Source organism: Triturus cristatus, chromosome 8 (assembly GCF_964204655.1).
Source record: "Triturus cristatus chromosome 8, aTriCri1.1, whole genome shotgun sequence".
Lineage (NCBI taxonomy): Eukaryota > Metazoa > Chordata > Amphibia > Caudata > Salamandridae > Triturus > Triturus cristatus.
Genome location: NC_140591.1, coordinates 41535557 through 41561276, shown reverse-complemented (window position 1 = coordinate 41561276; position 25720 = coordinate 41535557). Strand labels below are relative to the sequence as shown.

The 25720-nt window shown below is 46.4% G+C and overlaps 1 long non-coding RNA gene across 2 annotated transcripts in view; it reads left to right on the top strand.

Annotated features, from left to right (window-relative positions):
• Nucleotides 1-25720, top strand: part of LOC146799926 (uncharacterized) — a 224360-nt gene that overhangs the window by 99910 nt on the left and 98730 nt on the right. For both annotated transcript variants that reach the window (XR_014967605.1, XR_014967604.1), the window contains exon 2: nt 6571-6624. This is a non-coding gene — a long non-coding RNA (uncharacterized LOC146799926). The remainder of the gene's footprint in view (nt 1-6570; nt 6625-25720) is intronic.

Sequence of the window (25720 nt, the reverse complement as noted above, 5' to 3'; positions counted from 1 at the left end):
AGGGAACTCCCCGTCCCAAAGCAGTAGTGGCTGCCGTCCCCCGGGTAGACTGGGCACGTAGCCCCACCGGAGGCTCCTTTTTAGCCAAAGAATAACAAGCCTTTATGCACAGAACGACCCATCGAGAGATGGTCCGCTTGTGCACGGCCCGACCTTTCTTGGCGCTCACGTAGCCAACAAAGAGCTGGTCATTCACCCGGAACTGGTGTGGGCGGTTCAGGTAGAATGAGAGCGCACGTTTTGGGTCCAGACAGTGGAGCCTCTCTTCCTCTTTTGAGGGATGCGGAGGCGGAAAGAAGGTGGGCAAAGTGATGGTCTGCCCGATGTGAAAGGCAGTGACAACCTTGGGCAGAAAAGATGGACGAGTCCTTAGAACAACTTTGTCCGGATGGACATAAAGAAAAGGAGGTTTAGAAGAAAGAGCCTGGAGCTCACTCACTCTTCTTGCAGAGGTGATGGCAACCAGGAAAGCAGTCTTTAAAGTGAGAAGACGAAGAGGGCAGTTGTGAAGTGGCTCAAAGGGAGCACACAGTAGATATGTCAGAACCAGGTTCAAGTCCTACTGAGGCATTATGAAAGGAACAGGAGGGAAAAGATGAGTAATGCCTTTTAAGAATCTACTAAAAAGGCTGAAATGGCCGAGAGATAGCCCTTGATAGTGCCCAGAGCAGAGCCTTGCTGGACCAAAGAAAGGAGGAATAGGAGTACCTCTAAAAGCGGGGTAGAAAGGGAATCCACAGCCTTTGCTGTGCACCATGCCACAAACTTGTTCCACCTGCAGGCGTATACCATCTTAGTGGAGGGACGCCTGGCTGCCAAGATAACATTGCAGACTTTGGGTGGCAGGTCAAATGACGTCAACTGCCACCGCTCAATCTCCACGCAAGGAGGTGGAGGCTGAACAGGTTCGGGTGGAGGACCGTCCCCTGTTGCTGCGACAGAAGATCCTCCCGAAGAGGCAGTCTGATTGAAGGATCGATGGCCATGCTGAGGAGCTCGGGATACCATACTCTTTGAGCCCAGTCCGGAGCCACAAGAATAACTTGGGCCCAGTCGCGCTTGATCTTCTTATGCACTCTGGGCAGAAGTGGTATAGGTGGAAAGGCGTATAGTAGACCGCAACTCCACTCACGATGAAAAGCGTCACCTAGCGAGTGCCACCTTGGAAATTCCAACGCGCAGAACCAATGTCATTGCGCGTTCTCTTCGGTGGCGAATAGATCTAACCAAGGCTCTCCCACTGTTGAAAGAGACCTTGCGCCACGTCCGAGTTCAGACGCGATAGGTGATCCATCATGCACCGGCGGCTGAGTTTGTCCGCCCTGGCGTTCAGCAAACCTGCCAGGTGTTGAACCACTAGGGAAATGCCCTGGTGTTCCAGCCAAGTCCAGAGACGCAGAGCCTCCTGACATAGGGTCCACGAGCCCACCCCGCCCTGTTTGTTGCAGTACCACATGGCGTTGGTGTTGTCTGTGAACACCTGCACTACTCTTCCCCGGACAGAGGGAAGGAATGCCTTCAGTGCATGCCAGATCAACCAAAGCTCCAGAATTTTGATGTGGAGCCTGGACTCCGCCAGAGACCTGAGGCCTCTGATCTCCACCTCTCCCATGAGACGGCCCCATCCCAGAAGGGATGCATCCGTCACAACTGTGTGTTCCGGTTGGGGAAAGGAGAGGGGTCTGTCATTGACCCAATCGTGATTCGTGAGCTACCACTGCAATTGTCGTGCAGTGCCCTCCGAGAGCTGGACGTGATCGGATAGGGTGCCCTGATGCTGTGCCCACTGGAACTTCAGGTCCCACTGCAAAGCCCGCATATGCCATCTGGCATGATCCACTAGCAAGATGCAGAAGGCCATCAGGCCCAGGAGCCGTAGGGTCATCCTGACCGAAACCCGGGATAGAGGATGAAAGATCGGAATCATAGCCTGAATATCCCAGACTCGCTGCTCGGGAGGATAAACCCGAAACTGCGCCGAGTCCAGAACCGCTCCAATGAAGATGCTGCTTCTGAGAGGGAATCAGGTGCGACTTCGGCACGTTGATGGAGAACCCCAGTCTGGAGGTGGGAGACGACTGCCCGGTGCGAGCCTGCCTTCAACAACCAGTCGTCGAGATGGGGAAGACCGGAACCCCTGATCTGCGCAGATGAGCTGAGACCACCGCCATCACTTTCGTGAACACCCAAGGGACGCTGGTAAGGCCGAAGGGAAGCACGGTAAACTAAAAGTGCTTGTGGCCTACCGTGAACCGCAGGTAACGCCGGTGGGCCAGCAAGACGGGGATGTGGAAATATGCGTCCTGCAAGTCCAGCGCTACCATCCAGTCTCCAGGCTCGAGGGCAGACAAGACCAGAGCTAGCGTCAACATCTTGAACTTCTCCTTCAGGAGGAAGCGGTTGATGTTCCTGAGGTCCAAGATAGGACGCAGGCCCTTGTCCTTCTTGGGGACCAGAAAGTAGTGGGAATAACAACCACAACCTACTTCTGGCCCAGGAACGTGCTCGATGGCTCCCTTGGCCAGGACGGCCGTGACTTCCTGCGGAAGAAGCGCAAGATGGTCCCCTGACAATACGGTCGTGCTGAGGTGGCATGGCTGGAGGAGTAGTCTCGAAGGGGAGGGAGTAGCCCTTTCAGACTATTTGTAGCACCCACCTGTCCGAGGTGATAGTGCGCCAGTGGGGGAGATAATGGCGAATACTGCCACCCACTGGCGTTTGATGGACCTGAAAGCTCGGACTAGGAAGGCTTTTGAGGTGGATGCTGCGGGGGTGGAGGTGGACTGACCCACCCGCTGGCCCCCGGACCCGCCTCGGCGGTTCCCACGTCTGCGCTGAGGTTGTTGTGCCAGGCCTCTGGCTCTGAAACAAATGTGTTGGGGCACCCCTTCCGTGGCCACGAAAGGAGTAAAAAGCAGAAGGTGGAGGAGGGCGTGCGGTCGACAGGCCCGTAGCCCGTGAGTCTTTAAAAAGCTCCAACGCACTATCTGCTTTGTTGCTGAAAAGGCGAATGCCATCAAAGGGCATGTCCATCAGAGGGTCCTGAACATCCCCCGAAAAGTCAGTTGTCCTCAACCAGGCATGGTGCCGAAGCGTCACCATTGTGGAAATTGCCATGTCCAACGAGTCTGCGGTATCAAGCCCACAACCAATGGTGAACTTAGCTGCATCTCTCCCTGCTGCCACAGCTTGGGAGAGGACTGTCCGGGCCTCCTCCGGACAGACAGGCAGCACCTGCTCAACCGTGTCCCACATAGAGTGGGAATAACAGCCCAAGAGGAATGCGGTGTTCACCGACCGTAGCCCTGAGCTGGCAGATGAAAACAGCTTCTTGCCAAGCTGTTCCAGCTTCTTGGACAACCAAGCTCTAAGGGGTGGGGTGTTGGGAGAGAAAGAGGGGGTCGCCCGGAGCGAGGCAATGGCGTCGGGCCACGATCCTGTCCACAGTAGCCCCTATGTTGGGCCTGGACCAGCAAGGGCTCTGAAGAGGATGCTGCTGGCTGAAGCACTTCTGTCAGGAGGTTAGTCCTGACGGCCACGGTAGGGAGTTCTAGGTGGAGGGCCTCGGCCGCCCTATGCAACACCACTGCGTAACTTGCGCCTTCCTCCGTAGCCACGTTAGGAGGAGACAGCATGCCAATGTCAGGTGAGGTGTCAAGACCACTGGCATCCCCCAAATCCTCTGCCCAGTCCGGGTCATACTCACACTGTTGTGTGAGAGGGTCCTCAGATCCCTCCCAGTCCTCCCCTTCCTCCGAAGTCTGCACAACAGGCTGAAAATAAGGAGGATGGACATGGGGATAGAATAACCCCATCGGCGTAGGAATCCGGCACCGTGTCTGCTTCGGGGCTGAAACCAGGGACGAAGTCGTCGGTAGCACCGGACGACATCAGAGGTGGTGCCGGAGGGGGGTGGATCGACGTCAGCGGTGGTGTTATAAGGTCAACCGGCGTCGAGGATCCAGGGGGGTCCTGCGGCACCGGGGCCGAAGCCAGCACCGGGCCGAAGACGGTGGCGGCGCCGGGGCCGTCTACTGCACACCTCCCTCCGAATTAAGAACCACGAGTGTAATAGGAGCCCCGAACTGTAGTGAGCTTTGCGAGACCCTCTAACACCTCAAGGGAATTTGGGGAGCGCGCCCCTCCTCCAGACGATTTATGTTTAACAAGCATTTGCAATGCAATAGGTCTCGCAGTTACACGAGTTAAAGCTATTGGCATTGTAAATGACAATGCCAATAGGCATTGTTATTTGCAATGTCAATAGCTCAAACTCGCGTAAATGCGAGACCTAATGCATTGCAAATGCTTGTTTCTTTGGGGTTTAGAGTCTAAGCTTCGGTTATATTTTGGCATAAATCACATTAATGTGTTTGCTGACTGACCATTGTGGTTCTAATTACATTTTAATATTCGCTAGGTATTTGCAGTGCATCTATTCTTGCAAGACTGATAACATATGTAAGGTCTTTCTATCAGGAGCGGTCTCTTAAACCTGCGTTAAGAACTTTCTAAGATGTGTGCAAAGATTTAAGCACACAGCTTATCTAATTAGTCTGTTTCTTGGACAGTATTTATGAAATACACACACAAAGAAGAAAACTCATTACCAAGCCGTTATGTTCTAGAATAATGTTCTGCATTGCAAGTGCCAAACACTTTTCTCTGAACTTTCAGATGTCAGCTTCAAGATTCATATTTTCTGTACCTATGGTCTCTTTCTACAGATTGTAAGGTCCAGCCAAAACAGTGTATATGATAGACTAACACCACAGCATCGATATTATCACGTTAGAAGGGGAAGCACTGTTGTAACTACCTTATAATTATCTATGATAAAGTGTGGTATCTAGCATGTTTTAATATTGGATGTGTTCTACCACTGTAATTTTTGTGATTTTAATTTATTTGGATGTTTTGGGTCCGGCAGCATGGATGTCCTCAGCCTCTTGAAGCCGCTGGATTGCCCTTAATATTCTTAGTTGTTCTATTTCAAATTACGGTTTGGCATCATCTCTGGTTCTTCTTGAGCATCAGATAGCTTTCCTGTATTGTTAATTTTTCTTCATCACTCTTCTTCTTATTAAGTGTTCCGGAATCTCCTGTCTGGGGATACAAAAATATTTGTAATGTCAAAATCCATAAGCAGCAAGGTGTACACTATGTCTCTGATGAAATGTAAAAGAAATTGAACACTTGAATAAATTCCAGCCACTGGTATTTACTCTAGGTAGCAATGCAGTCCATCTTTTTAGCTCAGTGTGCCACTATCAACAATAATAATTCTTATCGAAATCAGCATTGATCGTGCTCCCAAAAAAGACCACAGCCACGTATGTACCAGAGTCTACATTCATCTGATTAGTAACATAAGCAAAGCAACAACACATTATGGTATTGACCTTGTTGGCCTTGGTCAGTGAGTTGTGGCTCAATTTTATGCACAGCAAGACAAGTAATACATTTCACTTTATTAATGTTCAATTGTTAGGAAAGAATAATGTTATAATGAAAATAAAACACAGCATAGCAGTTCGAAAAATAGAATCATTTTCAGGCCAAAAACCAAATCCTAGAGAGGAAATGAGAATTGGGTGGCATGTAAAAGTGTATGATGACCGTAAGTTCACTGACAAAGACAGCGTCCAGGCAATGTCTATATGATCCCAAAGTGCGATTAGAGGGGCTGCTACATTTTAGTGTATTGCTGCTTCCTGTTGGATACACAGAGAATGGCCCATTTGTTCAATAATGGTGTGTTTATTAGATTCAACACAAACAGTTTAGAGGGAGGGCAGTTCTTAGTGTTCACAACCGTACCCTAAGCAACTAAATTGGCATGGTGAATTTGTTTCAACACTGTCCAGTCTTAAACAAACTGCTATCAACCAGATGACGTGCCATTAGATGTCGATGGGATACATGATGCTCAGATCAGTCAGGAAGCAAGCAGATCTGCTAATCAGAAAAGTAAGATGTGTAGGACTAACTGAAATGGATTGGAACAGGGCTTATGCACAAATTAAAACAAGTTCTGGAAGTAGCAGATTTAAAATGACACACAGTATACTCAACTCCCAAGTAGCTACATGAGATACATCTGTACCAGGTATGGAAATCGCAGAGCAGATTTTTATCCACATATTGTAGTCCTGATGATTACTAGCACTTTAACTGTGAGATAAAAGTAAACTTATTGAAAGGTGTTTAAAGAGACAACAATTTCTGTATTTACCCTGCTACCAGGTAGGAGAAGAATAGCCATGCACTGGTTAGACTGTTAAGGCTCAGCAAGTGGCTTAAAACTGCTGCTGAGTTGCTAAAAAAATTCACATGCAGCGCACAGGAAATTAGCATAAATGTAATGAGCACCTGGGAAGATGATACAAAATGCTGTGTAATGTAATGTATGGCTAGGAAATGTTGCCTTCCTGAAACACAACAGCGGGTTGTTATATGCTTGTCAGTCTTTCTACAGAATACCTTTGTAGACAATTAGTGTAACTGATTTAGAGCTATTACACTTTGTAAGCAATGTTTTCTCTAATTTTATTTCTCTGTGTGTGGCAGTCCAAGATCCCTGTGCGCTGCAGCCTACACTGTGTGCGCCAAGCATACCAGCACGTGAGTAAATAAATCCGTGGCAATTACCACTCAAAATATTTGTTTACAATGAGATCGAGAACATGTGCATTTCACACATATAGCTCTAACAGGATCTTGAGACCGTTTTGCAGTGTGGAGACAGATCATCTTGTCATTCATTGTTTATTCTAGTTGCACCTACACCCCAGGCTTAAAAAAAGGACAGGACTCAGAAGGGAGCACTATTATAAGATTTTACTGAATATTCTTGATTGGAGCACTGATCATTTGGTGGGGGATTGTTGGAAGACTATACAAGAGAATATATATTTTTAGCAAACTGATAATTACATACCACAGCTACATTTTGATGTACAAGCTAATGATTAATGTCACTGCTAAGAAGAAGTGTGTGAAATGTGCCCATCCAGGCCAAACATAGACTGTGGGAAAGGGTGGCTTAGACAAGTCAAGTGCCATCACTAGATGTGCGACGCATTTGCTTCTCTCGCTGGTCCTTGCCATTCTTCCAGTGCTGATAAACTCTATGAAGGCCATATAAGAGATAGGCCTTTGTTCTCATCAGCATACCCAAGTGATTCTCCTCCAGTCTAGTTCTTGATTTAGACTTGATAGTGTTCAAGAGACTAAATCCTAGTTCACAGTCTGCACTTGACGATTGAAATGTTGGACTTGGCTGACAAGCGCCAAAAGGTACAACATGTTGTTGGTTGGACATTCAAGTACGGCTGATGGTATATGTCAATAGCACTCATCAAACCAGAGAAAGGAAAGATAAAATGTAGTTCTTGTGTAAATTTAGTAGCTTGTATGTCTGCTTTTGTGACAGACAGATCCATCACGTAAGGCCTGTACAAAGTAATGTGGAAGGCTGACAAAAGAGCAAGATAAGAAATACTAAATTACCCTGACCATCCCCATACAAGTAATTTTTAATGCACCTACCCCAGAATATAGCAATACAAGATAAGGATTACCTCAGAGTAGAGGTGGACAAGCCAAGAAAATAATGAGTACAGCAGAGCCAAGAATTGGCTCTACCTCTAAATCATTCAACGAGCATGTTAGAGTAGGATAAGGTACAGTCAAAATTCAAGAAAGTATTCTCTTAACACACAGAAATGTTTCACCTTACATTCTTTGTCAAGAATCAGTCCCAGGTCCAAACACTCCTCAGGATTCGGGCGACGCTATATGGGGTCCACCTCTCGACGTCACCAACTTCCTGCACTAAAGGCACGGAAGACTGGAGCAATCGAGCGAGGGAAGGGAAGGATGGGAACAGCGGGGAGTAGAACCTGTAAAGAAAGTTAACATACAAACCAAAACATAACACAATGCGAGCCAGAAAATACCTACTCTCAGTACGTCTCGCTAGTTTGTCTCTTTATGATGAAGAGCCTCCTTATGTCATCAGAAACACTCATAACATCACTCTTGTCGTAACCATACACAACTTTCATCACATAAACTAAGCAATAGAAAACACATTAGGTCTGGGTCATTCTTATTACACACCTATCTAAGAGAGAGGGTTGGCTGTCTCCTTTTCAGCTAATTAGTGATGGACGGTAATGCACTTACTCAAGGGAACCTAACAGGACACTAGGTCGGTGCTAATACACAGAAGGCATTACTTCGAGAATCGAGCCCTCCGCCGTGATTCTTTGGTGGGTTTTATGTTTTAGTCTCTGTATTGTATATAGCATTAAGTTTGCTGGATACTCTCTCCAGCGTTAGCTCCGAAAAGGAAGTAAAGTAATGATACCCCACCTATCTAGGCATCAGAAATCTCCTCTAAGCTACTTATTTGACTTCTCACTCGGTTGTCAAACACTGTTAGAATTTGGTCTTACTCCAGACCAATTACGGGAGAGTCTATGACAACAAAAACAACTTTCAACGGCCAGCCGGCCCTGCACGCCTTATGTTGCACAATTGCTCGTCCGGTATGTCTACGACACACCCACTCTTTGGATACTTGCTGTTTGCTTGTTCGGGTGCCGCCGGGGTAGCGGGAATCTCGGAACCCTCCGGCTATGGTTGCGGTAGGCGCCGCTGCTCTGGTGAAACCAATCAGCTCCCAGTCGCTCTGCAGTGAAACTCAGGACACGGAGACAGTTCTCCGTTGAACGAATGCGGAAATGCCGACGTTCTCGGCCAAACAGGTGCAGCAGCTCCCAGTCGCTCTGCCGGGAAACCCAGGACCCTGAGACAGGGCTTCGATGTAATTGAAGTCGGGAAAACGCCGAAGCTCTCGGCCAAAAAAAGGTGCAGCCCACCCCACGGCTCAAATACCGCGGGAAAGAGTTGTACGGGTCGCCGCCCGTCAGCATAGGAAAATGTTTAATTACGCACAACGTCGTGCGTACGTTCCGGGCTTTTTATGCCCGTGGCTCCTCCCACACTACACCTGGGATTCTGGGAACCGTAGTCTCGGCAGGCGCGTATATATACGGATCCTGACATTCTTGGCCCCATCTTAATAACAATGTAGGTTATGTTAGTAACACTTATATAGTGCCCAATTATCATCGGTAACCTAGTGCTTGTCTAGGATTAGCCGCCTAGCACCAACTAATACTTGACAGAGCCATTCGATCAGACTCTACCAAAGGCCTGTTCATTCAAAAAGGTTTTCAATCTCTTCCGAAATAGAAGGAGATTGTTTACTCTTTGCAGACTTTCCAGGAGTCCGTTCCACAGCTGAGGTATCAGGACTGAGAAAGTCCGACCGCCCATGGTCGATTTGTTAAAACGTGGACAGATCTTTTAAAAGAAAAGAAAAAAACGTGGACAGGTAAGCAAAGTTGCCTCAGAAGTGCGAAGACAGCGTCCTGGTACACATCGCCTTAGATGGTCATAAATGTACACTAGTCCTGTCCCATACAGGGCCTTAATGTGCAATGCATAAGCCCTTGAACCTGGCCCTCTGCTTTACTAGAAGCCAGTGCAATTTTTGCAACAAAGGTGAGGCATGCGTCCATTTCGGTAGATTATATATTAATCTTGCAGCATTGTTCATAACTACTTGGAGCTTATCCAGTAGCTTGTCCGGGAGCCCAATGTATAGCGCATTGTAGTGGCATTGCACAATAAGTGCTGCCACTACTGTTCACACCGTTGCGAGAGATAGAAGAGGCACCAGTTTCTAAAGCTGCCTAAGTAGACCCACGCAGCTTACCACCACTGTCGTCACCTGCCCAGTCATTGCCAACTTCTTAACCAACTTAAGACCAAAGCTCTTCACAATAGGTGCATATTTTGGGGTAACACCTAACTCCTGGGGCCAAAAACCATCCATCTTTGGTGGTGATTGCCAAGACCTCGGTCTTATCTGGGTACACTTTGAGTGAATTAACCGTCATCCAGTTCATCATAAACCTGAGGATATTCTGCACGTTTGACTGCGCTTGCTTAGAGTTATCAATCATCAGGATCAGCGGCCGCCACCAAAGGCTGACGATAGATATTAAATAAAAGTGGGGACAGAGCGGACCCCTGGGGAACCCCACACAGGAGTACTCTTTCTCTAGACACATAGCCACCCAGCTGTACCTTCTGTGACCGGTCCTTCAGGAACGAGGAGATCCACCGAAAGGCAGAATATGTGATCCCTTGTACCCGTAATGCATCCATCAGTACTTGATGGTCAACCGTGTCAAATGCAGCTGTAAGATACAATAGGATCAGCACGGAGGGCCTGTTCCTATCAGCCGCTAGCCTGTGCTCATGCAGTACCAAAAGCATCACCAGTTCCGTACTGTGATGGGCCCAAAAAAGTGGCCTGGCGAGCGTGGAGCAGTTGGTGCTCCTCCATAAACTCTGCAAGGCTTCTACTTACATGTTGTTCCACAATCTTAGCTGGAAAAGGTAAACTAAGCGGTAGTTTTTTAGGTTTTGGGGTCTGCCTCAGCCTTCTTTAATAATGGGCTTAGCATAGCTTTCTTAAAACTCAGTGGTACTTTACCTACCACCAGGGAGGAGTTCGGAAAGGAAAGCAGCTCAACCCCACCACTGGAAAGGCCATTTTGAACACCTTGGGAAGGCTAGGGTCTTCCGGCGAGCCAGATTTAACTGCTGCCATTGACCGTGCTAAGGCCTCGAGGTCCAATGGTTGAAATGCTGAAAGCATCTCACCCTTGAAGCCAGGCACCTCATCCACTATCAAAGCCAGGCACCTCATCCACTTCCAGTGGACAAGGACGAAGCCAGGTGTTTCTTACTTCAGTTAGAATATCACAAATTTTCTTTAGAAAGAAGTCCTGTATCTTATCACAGTCCTCTGGATCTAGGACTGCCTTCTGTTATTTGGTTTGGCTTAACTCCCTTAATACTTTAAAAGTCTCCCTTTGAGTATCACTCGCTGTCACTTTGCATCGTACCGGCATATACTGACGGACTGAAGCAGGAGTCAGAAAGAGGAAAGCACTCCTGTGCATCTGCAACTCTAATTCCCATCATTCCTCACGCTCCTGACGTGGCACGCAGTCATGTGCGTGCCATCAGGAAACCTGGATATAGCTGGACAAAGTATCCACCGGACTGCAGATTATTTGTATTTTCCCTCAGCTTATGGATTCTCGTGTGGAGGTCGAGGTCCAGTAAGGGTGCTTGTAGCACCAACATTAGCTTTTCCTGAAGTCCTGTGAGCGTTTCAGGGCTTTCGTGTATTCACAGCTTTTCCTCCGTTGGCGAGTCTGGCAGAGCCTGCGGTCTCATGCGGGGGAGAAGTTACTTAGGATATATCCAGGGAAGCCTATGTTTCTTCCTCCGTTCACGCCCTTCCACTGAAGAGCAAGGACGTGATAAACATCTCCTCCGTTTGCGAGTCCGTTTCTTAGGACTCTTACGGAGGAGATTTCTTTGTACAGTATTGAGGAAGTGTCTAAACTCCCAGTTTGCTTTCGTGTGTTAATTGGAGAAGTGCAATTCGGGCTTAGAGAGAGTACAGCCTATTATCCACGTACCCTGCTGCTTTGATATTGAGGAGCACAGTGAAACATGCACTACTAGCTTGGAACTTGTTCAGTGGGATACATTCATATGACTCTGCTGCCTAGATATTACAGGAGTAACATTTAGAGCAAAGATTCTAAGCTGTGGCATTATTCTTTTGTGTTTTTGTGTTCTTTAGCAGGGGGGGTCAGTAGAGGGTAATTGGAAGTCTGAAGCCTTTGTTCACCTTTGATTCCTTCCAACACGCCAATAAGGGTAGGTGTGTTGTTCAAGGAGTTTCATATGTTTTTTACTGTTATTGAACTGACTTGATCTATGAAAGGAGTATTCATTCAAACTTTCCATGTAGTTGTTTCTCCATGACAGCATTCGTGTTGGAATCCTGAATCAACCCTCTCATCTCTCCTGTTATAAAGTGGATTATTTTTATTTATAGGTAGCTCTCCATAGACTCAGATACTCCTCTATATTTCGCCTGCTAATTTTGATAAGTGACTATTGTGTGTAAAAGGGTATCTTACTACTCTTTCTGATCATTCATGGAACTCCCTCCCTGCAGTCCCTAACCTTTCAGAACCAATGGAAAACGGAGCTGTGCGAGCCTCCTTAACCCCCGATGAAAGAGAATTCCGACGCAAGAAGGGGCTGTGTTTGGACTATGGGAAAAAAGGATATTACCTCAAACCCAAAAATAGTCATCCTAGATATGGTCAAGTGGCCACAGTAACCACCAACAAAACTTCAGAAAACGAATTCGCTTGAGGCCTAGTGAAGGGGAGCCCTCGAGCATTCGTATTATCCCTACGGTGAAACAAGATTCCACCTCAGGTAAAGAACATTTCTTCATCCTTATGGACATACAAATCAATCAAGACCACTGGAAAATCAAGGCTATGGTTGATTCAGGAGCCACAGGGTGCTTCATGGATAAGACGGAAGCCCAAAGACTGGGAGTGACACCCAAATCTAGGCCTGAAACGGCTTTCGCAGTGGATGGTAAGCTTTTGGACCCATTTGTTATGCAAAGTAATGTATGAAGTAAGTTACAAAGAAAAACATTATGAACATCTGTATTTTAACATCATTCAGGCTCCTCAGTATGGAGTGATATTGGACCTACCTTGGTTACCGAAACATAACCCTTCCATAGAGTGGTCTAAAATGGTCTTGAAAATGGAGTCTGATTATTGCAGAGTGCACTGCATCCGAACACCCAATATCCGTCCAAGGCTCGAGCACTGCGATACCACATAGCCACCGCAGCTGAAAAAGAAGTGTTATTACCTACCTGTTATCAAAGGTTCGCTGATGTGTTTACCGACCGAAAGGCGGAAGTGCTTCCCCCACATAGGATATACGATTGCCAGATAGATCTCATCCCGGGAGCAGTGGTTCCTTGTGGGAAGATCTACCCCCTTACTGAGCCAGAAAACGAACATTTGCATCAATACATTGAGAAATATCTCTCCCTGGGGTTTATTCGCCACTCATGATATCCTGCTGCTTCTCCTTTATTCTTCATTCCGAAAGCAAACGGAGAACTAAGATCATGCATCGACATCCGAGCATTGAATGCTATCACTATTAAAAACCAGAACCTGCTCCCCTTGATACCAGTATTGTTAGAACAAGTGAAGGAGGAGGTGATTTATACCAAGCTTGATCTCAGAGTGGCATACCATTTTGTGGGCGTGTGAAGGTGACGAATGGAAGACGGCCTTCAAAACCCGTTACAGCTTGTATGAATATCAAGTTATGCCTTTTGTACTATGCCATGCCCCCGCAGCCTTTCAGTAGTTCTTGAATGATGTTTTCAGAGAATACCTGGACCATTTCGTGGTCATCTACATTGACGACATTCTCGTCTATTCTTCCAACGAAGGAGAACATAAAGGACATGCGAGTCTTGTTCTACAAACTCTACAGAACCACCACCTTTTTTGCAAGATCAGCAAATGTGAATTCCACGTTACCACTGTGGAATTTTTGGGAGTTATGCTCACTCCTTTTGGACAGGAAATGGTTGAGAGGAAGATTTTGGCTGTTTCGGAGTGGCCACGCCCACAAAATATCAGAGACATTCAGTGTTTTCTAGACTTCCCCAATTTTTATAGGCACTTCATCAACCAGTTCATGGACAAAGTAGCTCCCATAACAAGATTGTTGTGGAAGAAGACCCAATTGACACTACCTAATCGTGCATTAGCGGCTCAGCTAGGACTCTGAGGCTGCTGCCGGTTCTTTTCTGTGTTTTAAAAAATATATATATTCATTTATTGCTTGTGCTTTGGGGGGAACTTTGCTCATTTTTAAGTATAAAACTGTTGGGAAGAACTCTGCTCATTTTAAAAGTTTATGACCGTTTATTTTGTGGGGTGTAGTATTGTGCTGCTTGATATCGCACTGACTTGCTCATTTGCACAGACTTGGTGAACGGAGAGTAGGAGCGGCGTTCAATGCTCCGGGGGGACTTTTAGGCGGGAGATAACAACAAAGGTTAGCCTCCCAGCTGCGGCGGTAGCGGCGTTCACCACTCCTTTTAAGGGGCGAATGATGCGGCCGTACTGCTGGCGCGCCAAAGGCAAGCCCGTCTGCGCCCGTCCACGGTCGACCGGGCCCAGGGGCTAGGACCCTTGGCTCAGGTGACCAGAGGTAAGCTTTCATATTCTTACAAACAATTACTCCAGTTTAAAGATAGTGTCTTCCTGTCATGTAGCCATTCTATGGCTCCCGATACTTGCTATCATAAATGTGGGCATTGCTCTTTTGAATTTCAGTCTTCTCTTGAGCCTAGGGCTACTATCTCCCCTCATGCCAATAGGACTTTTTTTATGTCCATGTTGAATTGTCGCTCCCTTCCCAAACATTCTACAGAATTGAGGTTGCTGCTGATGCCTTGTTCCTTACGGAAACATGGCTATCTAGTACTGCAGATCCAGCAGTAGTTTGTACTCTCCCGTCTGGGTATTTGATCCAGAGACAAGACCGTGTTGGAGGAAGAGGAGGGGGATTAGCTATCGTGTACAAGGATATTTTTCGCTGTCAGATTACTGACAGTTTGATTTCGGATTGTGAGGGTTGCTTCTTTACGATAGGCTTCTCCCCCACATGTACCTTTTCGGGTACTCTTATTTATCGACCACCGGGCCCTAGTGTCAATTTTAGTAAAGAGCTCCCAGACAGCATAGCCAAATTAGTAAGTTCCACCTCTAACTTTACAGTTCTAGGCGACTTAAAAATTCATTTTGACCTGGCTTTGGACCCTGAATCTGAGGTGCTTACTGACATCATAGAAGTATTGGCCCTGAAGCAAAAAGTGTCTGGCTCCACTCATCAAAAAGGTCATCTTCTGGACCCTTTTTTTTCCAATATCAACGATTTGTCAGTGGATAAACCTATCCCTCTACCTTGGTCAGACCACTTCATGGTTCCTTTTGCTTGGACTCCTCAGGAGGGTGGACAGCCAAGGGAAAGGGTAAAACTTTGGAATCGGAGCTGGGCTAATCTCTCCATGGATGCATGGGCGTCTACTCTTGATAGCACTAGGCCGGTGCTTAGTGATGACCCTGAACGTGATAATATTAAATGTAATCAGTGGCTTGAGACGTCTTTAGATAGCCATATCCCCCAAAAATGGTTATTTAGGAAAAAAGTTGATCATGGCGCTGCCTGGTACTCCCCTAAATTTAGGGAGTTGAAACAACTTTGTAAATGCCATGAAAGAACCTGGAGAAAGGACTTCTCAATCACTGAGAAACTTAAATATAGAGATGCCATTAGAGTTTACAAAGCTGAAATTAGATCTGCCCAATCTAATTATTTTACAAATAAAATTATGTTTGCGGCTAACTCATCCCGTGAAATTTTTAAAATGACTAAATCTCTTATGCAACTTCCTGAGCCCTCCTTGCCCCCTGAAAATGCTAAAGGGCGATGCAACGAATTGGCTCTTTTTTTCTATAAGAAGATTCAGGATATTTACTTGGCCTTTCCCCCTTTTTCGGCTTTAGGAGGTGGGGCGAATCCCCCTTTGACAAGAGATGAACCCCTTCCCTCCAAACTTTTTATTGACTCCATTCCATTTCTGGACTTGGGAAATTTAAAACTGCAACTGGAGCGCCTTAAATCTGGTTCCCTTAGTAACGCAGCAACCCCCGCATCCTTAACCAGGTATTTGATTCAATTGCTCCTGTTATTCTTGAGCTAATAAATAGCTCTTTTTCCACTGGGATTGTCCCCTCTCTTTGGAAACAGGCTAGGGATAGAGCCCTTTTGAAGAAGCCTACCTTAGATCCTAGAGTGCTTGCCAATTACCGCCCTATTTCGTTACTTCCTGGGATTGCCAACATATGCGAAAGGCATGTTAACTCTAGTCTTTCTGCTTTTTTGGAAAGCAACCATTGCCTTCATTCCTCTCAGACAGGCTTTAGGCCCCAGCAGGGCACTGAAACTGCCTTGCTAGCGGTTGTTGAGGAGTCGAGGAAAATCTTGGAAGCCGGGGGCTCCGCTGCGATTATTCTACTTGATCTCAGCGCGACCTTCGACACAGTAAATCACCAACTGTTATTGGCGAGACTTGAGGAAAGTGGGTTGACTGGCATCTTACACAAATGGCTTGCATCCTATCTCTCGGATCGATCTTTTATAGTATTTGAGAATAATGCTACCTCTAACTGGATGCCACTGCAGTGTGGGGTGCCTCAGCGCTCTTCACTTAGCCCCATACTTTTTAATGTGTATATGCGTCCTCTGGCTGATATCGTCAAGCTGTTCGAGGTTAAGATCATTACGTATGCCGACAATACTCAACTCATTGTGTCCCTCAACCTGTTAAATAATAACAAGTCTATCCTGGCCGATTGTATGGAAAAGGTTTCGGCATGGATGGACACTTCTTTCCTTAAGCTGAATGTGGCAAAAACAGAACTTATGTTTCTGGGAAAAACGATCAGCCTGGAGAGTGGTACTCTCTGGCCTAAATGTATGGGAGACATGCCGGCACCTAAAGACCAAGTAAAGAGCTTGGGAGTCTGGTTGGATCACAACCTTAGTTTCAAAACTCAGGCGTCTAGGGTCGCTGGCTCTTGTTATGCCATTCTTAAAATGATTTGAAGTATCTTGCCCCTTCTGCCTTTTATAGCCAGGAAGCTGCTGGTACAAGCACTAATTTTATCTAGGCTTGATTATGCCAATGTGCTCTACCTGGGCTCTCCCTGTTCGACTATAAAAAAGCTTAAAACTGTCCAAAACTGTGCCGCACGATTTCTTATGCAGGTTCATAATAGAGAATCCGCGAAACCGTACATCAAGGGACTCCATTGGCTGCCAGTTGATAGAAGAATTCAATTTAAGGCGTTGTGCATTGCTCACAAATCCTTGGTGGCTAACTCTCCCCCCGATCCTTCAATTGATTATTTCCTTGTATGTCCCCAGAAGACCTCTACGATCTGAGTCGAAACATCTTGCTACGGTCCCTAGATTCAAGCGAGCCCGGTGCGGGGGCCGTCTTTTTTCTGTCATGGTTGCTAAAAGTTGGAATCAGTTGCCTGATGTTATTCGTCTTGAGGCCAACCATCTTATCTTTCGCAAGCATCTTAAAAGCTTTTTGTTCTCTTGAGCAGTTAGATTTGCAGTCTTAGGTGTGTCTTTTTAAGCGCTGGGAGGCCTTTGGTAGCCATGCGCTTTATAAGTGTCTTATTCATTCATTCATTCAATTCCAGTGGTCAGAAAAAGTTCAGATGGCCTTCGAATCACTCAAAAAGGCATTTGCTTCACCTCCTGTATCCCTTATGCTAACCCAGAAACCCCATTTGAAGTGGAGGCGGATGCTTCTGAGGTGGTGGTAGGAGCAGTGTTGTCTCAGGGACATGCAACAACAGGCCAATTGCATCCAATAGCATTCATGTCCAGAAAACTGAATAGCGCTGAACAAAATTACACCATAGACAAAAAAGCTATTAAAGAGGCCTTTTTAGAATGGAGACATTGGTTAATGGGTGCTAAACACAGGGTGACTGTATACACCGACCATCGTAACTCGCAGTTCATGAAGTCAAACAGGCAGGTAATTCCACATCAACTCCGATGCATGCTGTTCTTCGCCAAGTACCATTTCATTGTAACCTTCAGACCTCGTAGCGAAAACAAAAACGTGGCCGCTTTGACACGTCAAGAAACTCAAACAGAATCAAGAGTGAATCCGGAACGAGCCATCATTGAACCACACAAAGTCCTTTGCCTATTGCAAACAGATACATTTCTAAGAAAGGTAGCCCGTGGAGTACACACATTTACCTGGAAAGACTGGCTGAAACGACATCATGAGAGGCATCTGAAACAAGGCATTCCGCTAAAAGGAAAACAGATCCTAATCCCTACCAAGGAGTTGAGACAACAAGTGTTCCAGTTGTGCCATACACTACCCTGTGCAGGGCACAACAATATTGAGAAGACAGCAGAAAGAATCCTGAGACATTTCTGGTTGCCATCTCTCAGAAAAGACATACTAACATGGGTGAAAAGATATAGCACCTGTGCTCAAATGAAGGCTGACAAAAGCAAACCGCAAGGTCTACTTCAACCTTTGCCAACTCCCGAGAAACCATGGAAAAGATTCTCTGTGGATTTTATAGTTGGGTTGCCCAGGGATATACAGTTATTGACTATTTAACCAAAATGGGAAACTTCATTGCTTGCAAACAAATCCCTTCATCAGGACAGTTAACAAAGTTACTGCTAGTTAATGTGATCAGGTCACATGGCCTCCCTCAAATTATAGTATCAGATCGTGCCACACAATTCACTGCTCAGTTTTGGAGGGTGTGATGTTCAGAGTTGCACATATCTTCCGCTCTGTCTACCAGTTTTTATCCGCAAACTGATGGATAGACAGAACACCTTAATCAAACCCTCAATCAGTTTCTGGGATGCTACGTTGACAATAATACTGAGGCCTGGGTGGAATGGTTATGGCTTGCAGAAATCGCAGATAATAGCTCCACAGTTCCAGGAAACACACACCATATTATAGCTCTTATGGGTTCCACCCACGTTTCATCCCTTTCTTATCACCCAGCCACAATCGAAAACTCCCGGAGGGTCATAATAGGATAGCACATATCCAAAAAATATTGATAAACACACAAGAACACCTTCAGCATGCCAAAGAATTGTATAAGAGCCAGGCAGAAAAACACAGAAGACCATACCAGGTATATAAGAAAGGTGACTTGGTATGGCTTTCCACAAAAAATATAAGTTTCAAGAAACATAGTTTGTTCAACCCCAAATACATAGGCCCCTATAAGGTTGTGAAACATGTGAACCCCGTGGCAATCTCATAGCCCAGTCAAAAGGCACCCCATCCCTCTATGGGTAAACCAGGAATATGAAGTGAAAGGAATTCTCGATTCCAAACTCATAAGACAGAAACTGTGGTATCTGTTGTTTTGGAAGGGGTATAGTCCTGAGGAAAATTCCTGGGAACCGTCTGCTGCTGTGCACGCTTCCCGTCTGGTGGTGGCCTTCCATAAAAGATTCCCAGACAAACGATGTATCTGTCAGTGTTCTCTGAGGAGATGTACTTTCAGGTCGCATCGTCCTGCCGTACACGGACAGCCGTACACTGACACACTGAAGCAGGAATCGGAAGGAGGAAAGCACTCCTGTGCATCAGGAACTCTAATTCCCATCATTCCTCATGCTTCTGACGTGGCACGCAGTCAGGTGCGTGCCGGCAGGAAACCCGGATATAGCTGGACGAATTATCCACTGGACTGCCGATTATTTGTATTTTCCTTCTGCTTATGGATTCTTGTGTGGAGGTCAAGGTCCGGTAAGGGTGCTTGTAGCACCAACATTAGCTTTTCCTGAAGTCCTGTGAGCGTTTCGGGGCTTTCGTGTATTCACAACTTTTCCTGCGTTGACGAATCAGACAGAGCCTGCGGTCTCATGCGGGGGGGGGGGGGGGGAAGTTACTTAGGATATATCCAGGAAAGCCTATGCTTCTTCCTCCGCTCTCACTCTCCTATTGAAGAGCAAGGATGTGAAAAACATCTCCTCCATTGGCGAGTCCATTTCTTAGGACACTTGCGGAGGAGATTTCTTTGTATAGTACTGAGGAAGTGACTAAACTCCTAGTTTGCTTTTGTGTGTTAATTGGAGGGCTGCAATTCGGGCTCAGAGAGAGTACAGCCTGTTATTATCCACGTACCATGCTGCCTTGATATGGAGGAACTCCCAAAATGTGTCCCTATTTATTTAGGAAAAACATGCACTACCGGCTTGGAACTTGTACAGTGTGATACATTCATATGACTCTGCTGCCTAGATATTCCAGGAGTTACATCTAGAGTGAAGATACTAAGCCGTGGCATTATTCTTTTGTGTTTTTGTGTTCTTTAACGGGGGGTCAGTAGGGGGTGATTGGAAGTCTGACGCCTTTGGTCACCTATGATTCCTTCCAACACGCCAAACAGGGTAGGTGTGTTGTTTAAGGAGTTTCATATTTTTGTTACTGGTATTGAATTGACTTTATCTATGAAATGAGTATTCATTCATACTTGCCATGTAGTTGTTTCTCCATGACAGCATTCGTGTTGGAATCTTGAATCCACCCTCTCATCTCTCCTGTTAAGGGGTTTATTATTTTTATTTACAGTAGCTCTTCATAGACTCAGATACTCCTCTATATTTCGCCTGATGATTTTGATAAGTGACTATTATGTGTAAAAGGGTATCTTACTACTCTTTCTATTCATTCACAGATCTCCCTCCCTGCAGTCCCTAACCTTTCCTTCCCCAGCTTGACCATCCCAAGAGTCTGTTTCATTATATAATCCAGACTTGGGGCTGTTGAGAGGTGGACCTCTCTGTGATCTTTAACTCATAAAACTCTGCTTTAGTCGCTGTGATCGCTCCTTTATATATTCCCAGCATCGGTGTATACTCCCTCAAGGCCTCCAGCTCATACCGCTTCCAAAATTTACTTTTGTATTGGAGCAGCTTTTGCTTCTTTTCTGTTAGTGCTGGGGTACACCAGGGGGCCCACTTGCCTTTATTCCTTACTCTTTCCCTCCGAGCCAGAGGCACCTTGTCTATGGCCGCTTGCATCCACCTAGAAACCTCTCGCTATCCTGATTGATAACCTCAGTGTTGCTACTGAACTAAGAGACAAGTCCATTATCATGTATACATTATTTGGTGGCTTGATTTGTGCTATAGCTGGAGAAATATAATAGGCTATTAAATAAATAAAAAAAAACAAGGTTTCTGTATAGTGAGCATCTTGTACTTAAGTGTTTGAAGGTGGTCTCGTAATAATGAACAACACGGAGGTGCGGTGAAATACAGTATTTTCATTGGATCGCACAATTTGGTCGAGCAGGGATCTTTGTGCTCCAAAAATAAACAAGCATTAGCAAAGCCAAGCAACCTGTGGTAGCCGCTGCCTTTTGGCTTTGGCAATTCCATTTTTGTTTCTGTTTTGGTTTTGCCAAAATATTTTTTGGGGTAGGCTGGTGTGCTCTCAATCTAAAAAAATGTAAACAACTGGTTAAAAGCAAAAGTATTTGCTGGTCTGCAAATAACACACATTACTAGTTCTTGGCTCTAAAAAGAACTACTTTTTGTGTGGTTGTACTCCGTCTGAAAAGGCATCATGTTGTAACTTACAGTGAAGTCAGCCAGTGGCTGAAGAGAACGGACTCACTGCCCCATGATGCATGCTGGAATGGGTGGAAGAAAAATGTGGATGACAACAACAGACTAATGGAGGACGCCTGACTGAAAAGACCTATGACTATGTAACACACACAACTTTCGTAAAATCAAAAGGTGTTGGATAACACCAGAGCGAAAAAAGCAAAAAAGCCAATTGATCTGCCGTTTGCTGCTAGCCTCTTTGCTAATGCATTTTTTTATGTTTTTGTAATTTTTTTGTTGACTAATATAAAGATCCGTTCTGAACCTGAATGAATGACTTGGCGGTTGGGGGGCATAGAGGAGATAGAGAGAGCGCGACTGAGTATATGGCCTGAAATTCTGTGAATGATTAGCAAGACTGTAGAGGAAGGTGAGTGAGAGGACGTTTGTCAGTGTCTATATATTCAATGGAATTATAGTAATTGCAAATTACCCAGGGCCACTAGAATTATGCAGTAGGGGAAAGCACCAAATTATGTGGCAGGATTGACTAAATTATGCAGCAAGAGTAGCCAAATTATGTGGCATACTACAGCACATTTGTTCTAGTGTTGCTTCATTATTTTATATATATATATATTTTTACACATGGTAATCCTGTTTTGGCAATAATTTCACCTCATTAGTATCAGTTTACTAACCCAGTACAGAAATAAGCGGCTGAAAGATGACCAGCTAACCTTTGAGAAGGATCTTTAATGCATGCAAAACATATCTCACAACGTTTTAGTAACTTTTGATTTGGTCAAGCTAGAAATTACTATTTTTTGGTTAAATTCTGCAGATTATATGGGTGATGTCGGGCGATGCATGCGAGAGGCGCCATGTAGACGTTGATCAGCGTCGGGCTGAGGGAGGATCCCTGCGGGACGCCGCAGATGATCTCGGAGGCTTCGGATCGGAACGGGGGAGGCGGACTCTCTGGGATCTGCCGGAGAGGAAGGAGGAGGTCCAGTCCAGGGCCTTGTCTTGGATCCCTGCGTCGTGGAGTCGTGTGCGGTGGCAGACAGTGTTGAATGCGGCAGAGAGGTCCAGAAGGATGAGGGCCGCCGTCGTCCAGTAGAATCCGGATGTCGGCTGTGGCGGCAATGAGGGCGGTCTCGGTGCTGTGGTTGCTGCGGAATCCTGACTGGGAGGGGTCCAGGATGCTGTTGTCTTCGAGGTAGCGGGTGAGCTGGATGTTGACTATCTTCTTGATGACCTTAGCTGGGAACGGAAGCAGGGAGATGGGCCGGAAGTTTTTCAGTTCGCTCGGTCCGCCTTGGCTTTCTTCAGTAGGGCGTTGATCTCATCGTGTTTCCAGCTTTCAGGGAAGGGCACGGTCTCGAATGAGAGGTTGATGATGTTGCGCAGGTGGGGTGCGATGGAGCTGCTAGCTTTGTTGAAGATGTAGTGTGGAAAAGGGTCAGCTGGTGAGCCGGAGTGGATTGTGCCCATGGTCTTGATTGTGTCTTCAGTGCTCACGTTGGGCCATGTTGACAAGGGGTCGTGGTCGTTGGGGTGTGGTGGGTCCGGCGTGTTGGGACCTGTTAGGGTCATCCGGGGGTTGAAGCTATCGTAGATGTCGGCGATCTTGCGGTGGAAGAAGGTGGCGAGGGAGTCGCACAGGGCTTGCAATGGAGGGATGTCGTTGGTGTTGGAGCTGGGGTTGGAGAGTTCCTTCATGACGTTGAATAGCTCCTTGCTGTTGTCTGCGTTGTTGTCGAGGCGGTCTTTGAAGGAGGTCCTCTTGGTGGTCCTGATGAGGTGGTGGTGGTTGCCGTGATTTCTCACTGTGCGATATGTTCTCCAACTTGCGGCAGGTGCGCTTTGACGCTAGGAGTACCGGGGTGAACCAGGTGGCTATCTTGCTGGTGTCTTTGAGGGTTTGTTTTTTCAGCGGGGCTAAGGTGTTGGCGCAGTTGTCCATCCATCGTCTGAGGGTGCGCGCACCATCGTCGGGGTTGGGGTGGTTGGCCGGTGGGTTGAGTGCGAGGTTTCTCTGTAGTTGTACTTCAGTGATTTTGCCCCAGCAGTGACGGGGGATCTGTAGGGTACGGTGATGTGCGACGGGTTTCCTGAAGGTGAAGTGGAGGCAGTGGTGGTTGGTCCAGGTGGGTTCGGAGACGTGGCTGAAGGAGACGTGTGGGCTTGAGGAGAAGATGGCGTCGAGTGTGTGTCTGGCGATGTGGGTCGGCGTCGTGACGAGCTGTTCCAGTCCGAGGTTGACAAGGTTGTCTATCAGGGTGGAGGAGTTGCTGTCGTTGTTGTTCTCCAGATGGAAGTTCAGGTATCCGAGGAGGATGTAGTCGGTGGAGGTCAGTGCGTGCGTGCTGATGAATTCGGCAATGGCGTCGCAGAATTGTGGTCGGGGTTCGGGTGGTCTGTAGACGAGGGTGCCTCTTAGGGTGGTCTTGGGGTCCGTGTGGATCTGGAAGTGCATGTGTTCGGTGGTGCTGAGAGTGTCGTCGGTGTTTGTTGAGACCCTGATGGTCTTCTTGTGGACGATGGCGATTCCTCCTCCGACTCAGTTGGTGCTGTCTCTGCGGGCAATCTTGTATCAGTCGGGGATGGCTATGGCGATGTCTGGAGTGGAGGCTTCATTCATCCAGGTCTCGGTCAGGAAGGCGACGTCTGGAGATGCGGTGTCGAGTAGGTACCAGAGCTCGACGGCGTGTTTGCGTGCGGAGCGGGTTTTGATCAGGATGCATCGGAGCTGGTTGTGTTTTGTCGTGAATGGTGTCTCTGCGTCTTCGATGCAGGAGAAGCTGCAGTTCTGGCAGGCGAAGGGACGGTGGGTGCGCTTTGGGGTGGCCCTGCAGCAGGTGGGGGTTGGTCCTGGGTTGAGAGCGATGAGGGTGCTGGTGTCGTATTCTGGGCAACTAAAACTATTACCTAGAAAATCTATTGCAAACTACGGACCTCTCACAACTAAACATACAACTCTATTTAATGCTACTCACAGAAACAGCTAGTGAGAGAAGGTATGAAATATTTTAAAAACTAACCACAGTAACACCACAGACACTGAGCACTATACAAGGACCAAGGGCAGCATACTACATTCAAATAGTAACCTGCAGACCCGGCAGCACCGAAACAACCATCTTCAACCACAAAGCAAACATGCAAGGGCGGATGTGAGGTTCAAGAGGCAACCCTCCAAGACGTGCTGTGAGATAAATCACAACAGGTCAGATGGCAACCGGCAGTGATTTACAGTCACAATAACTTTGGACCACAAACATAAAAAGCAAAAGTCAAAATAGCAGTACTGCAATTTGCATTGAGTGGCAGACACCGTTTTAAGCTTAGAATGCAAGATCCCTCAACTGGGAAACAATGCAACAGAACATTCATTAAACTGTGCATTAGAAGGCAGTTTAATTGCTTTACGCAACACTATACCTTACTCTCAAAAACTATCATATCCATCATTTGCTAGTTAGTCTTTGGTATGATATGACCAGTATTCCCCACTCCTAGTTATATGGCAGTATTAATTAAGATGTATCCACACAATGCATCATATTGCTGGGGTGTGGATTTTATTAAACTTACTCAAGGGCAAAATGCTAGAGAAATCCGGCCTATAAAGAAATTCTCTTCTCAAATCTACTCCCTAAATGAACAATATGTTTGAGCAAACAAAAAGTATTAATAGATTTCTAATTTATTTTAATAAAACTAGCACAAAATAAATGCTTTGCATCAATGCTAAAATAAAACATTTTGTATAGAAAGTGGTTTATTCTTGTTTTTACAAAACATACTGACACAACAAAAATGCTCCGTAGCAGGTAATTTCAGGTAGCTTGGTAATCACTGAACACAAAGCAATATGCAGTCCATTTATTTGGATAGGCTGCTCTAAAAATCATTACATTACCAATGGCTGTATCGACAGGGGGCGCGCCCTGACCATATGTGCACAGCAACAAGTGTTCCTATACCCAAGGCTGGGAAACTTGCAGACTGGTGGGACTCCTACAAGCGGTTATCTCTGCTTTATTCAGACACCAAAAAGTACTGGCCAACCAACTCAAAGTGGTAAGCTTAGATTTGATGCACCTAGACCAGAATGAGCTTATGCCACATAGATCGACCAAACTTAACCTTCGACGTCTTTATAACAACATTGCAAAAGCAGAGGGAGTTAGGGCTCCGTTGGCAGTAGACTCACTCGACACCAATAAGGCATTCGATTCAGTGGAATGGCCCTTCTTATTCTGCATTATTAGCAAGATGGGATTTGATCCCAACTTCTTGAAATGGGTCAGGTTGTCCATACTAACCCAAGGGCGCAGTCAATGTTGTCCTCCCCTGGGAATCCCCCATCAAAGAGCGGCTCAAGGCAGGACTGCCCCCTTTCACCAATGCTATTTGCCCTAGCGAAAGAGGTGCTGGTGACATGCATTTGGGTTGAAGCCCAAATTTGGGGCTGGAGATGAGATAACACATGGGATGAACAGCT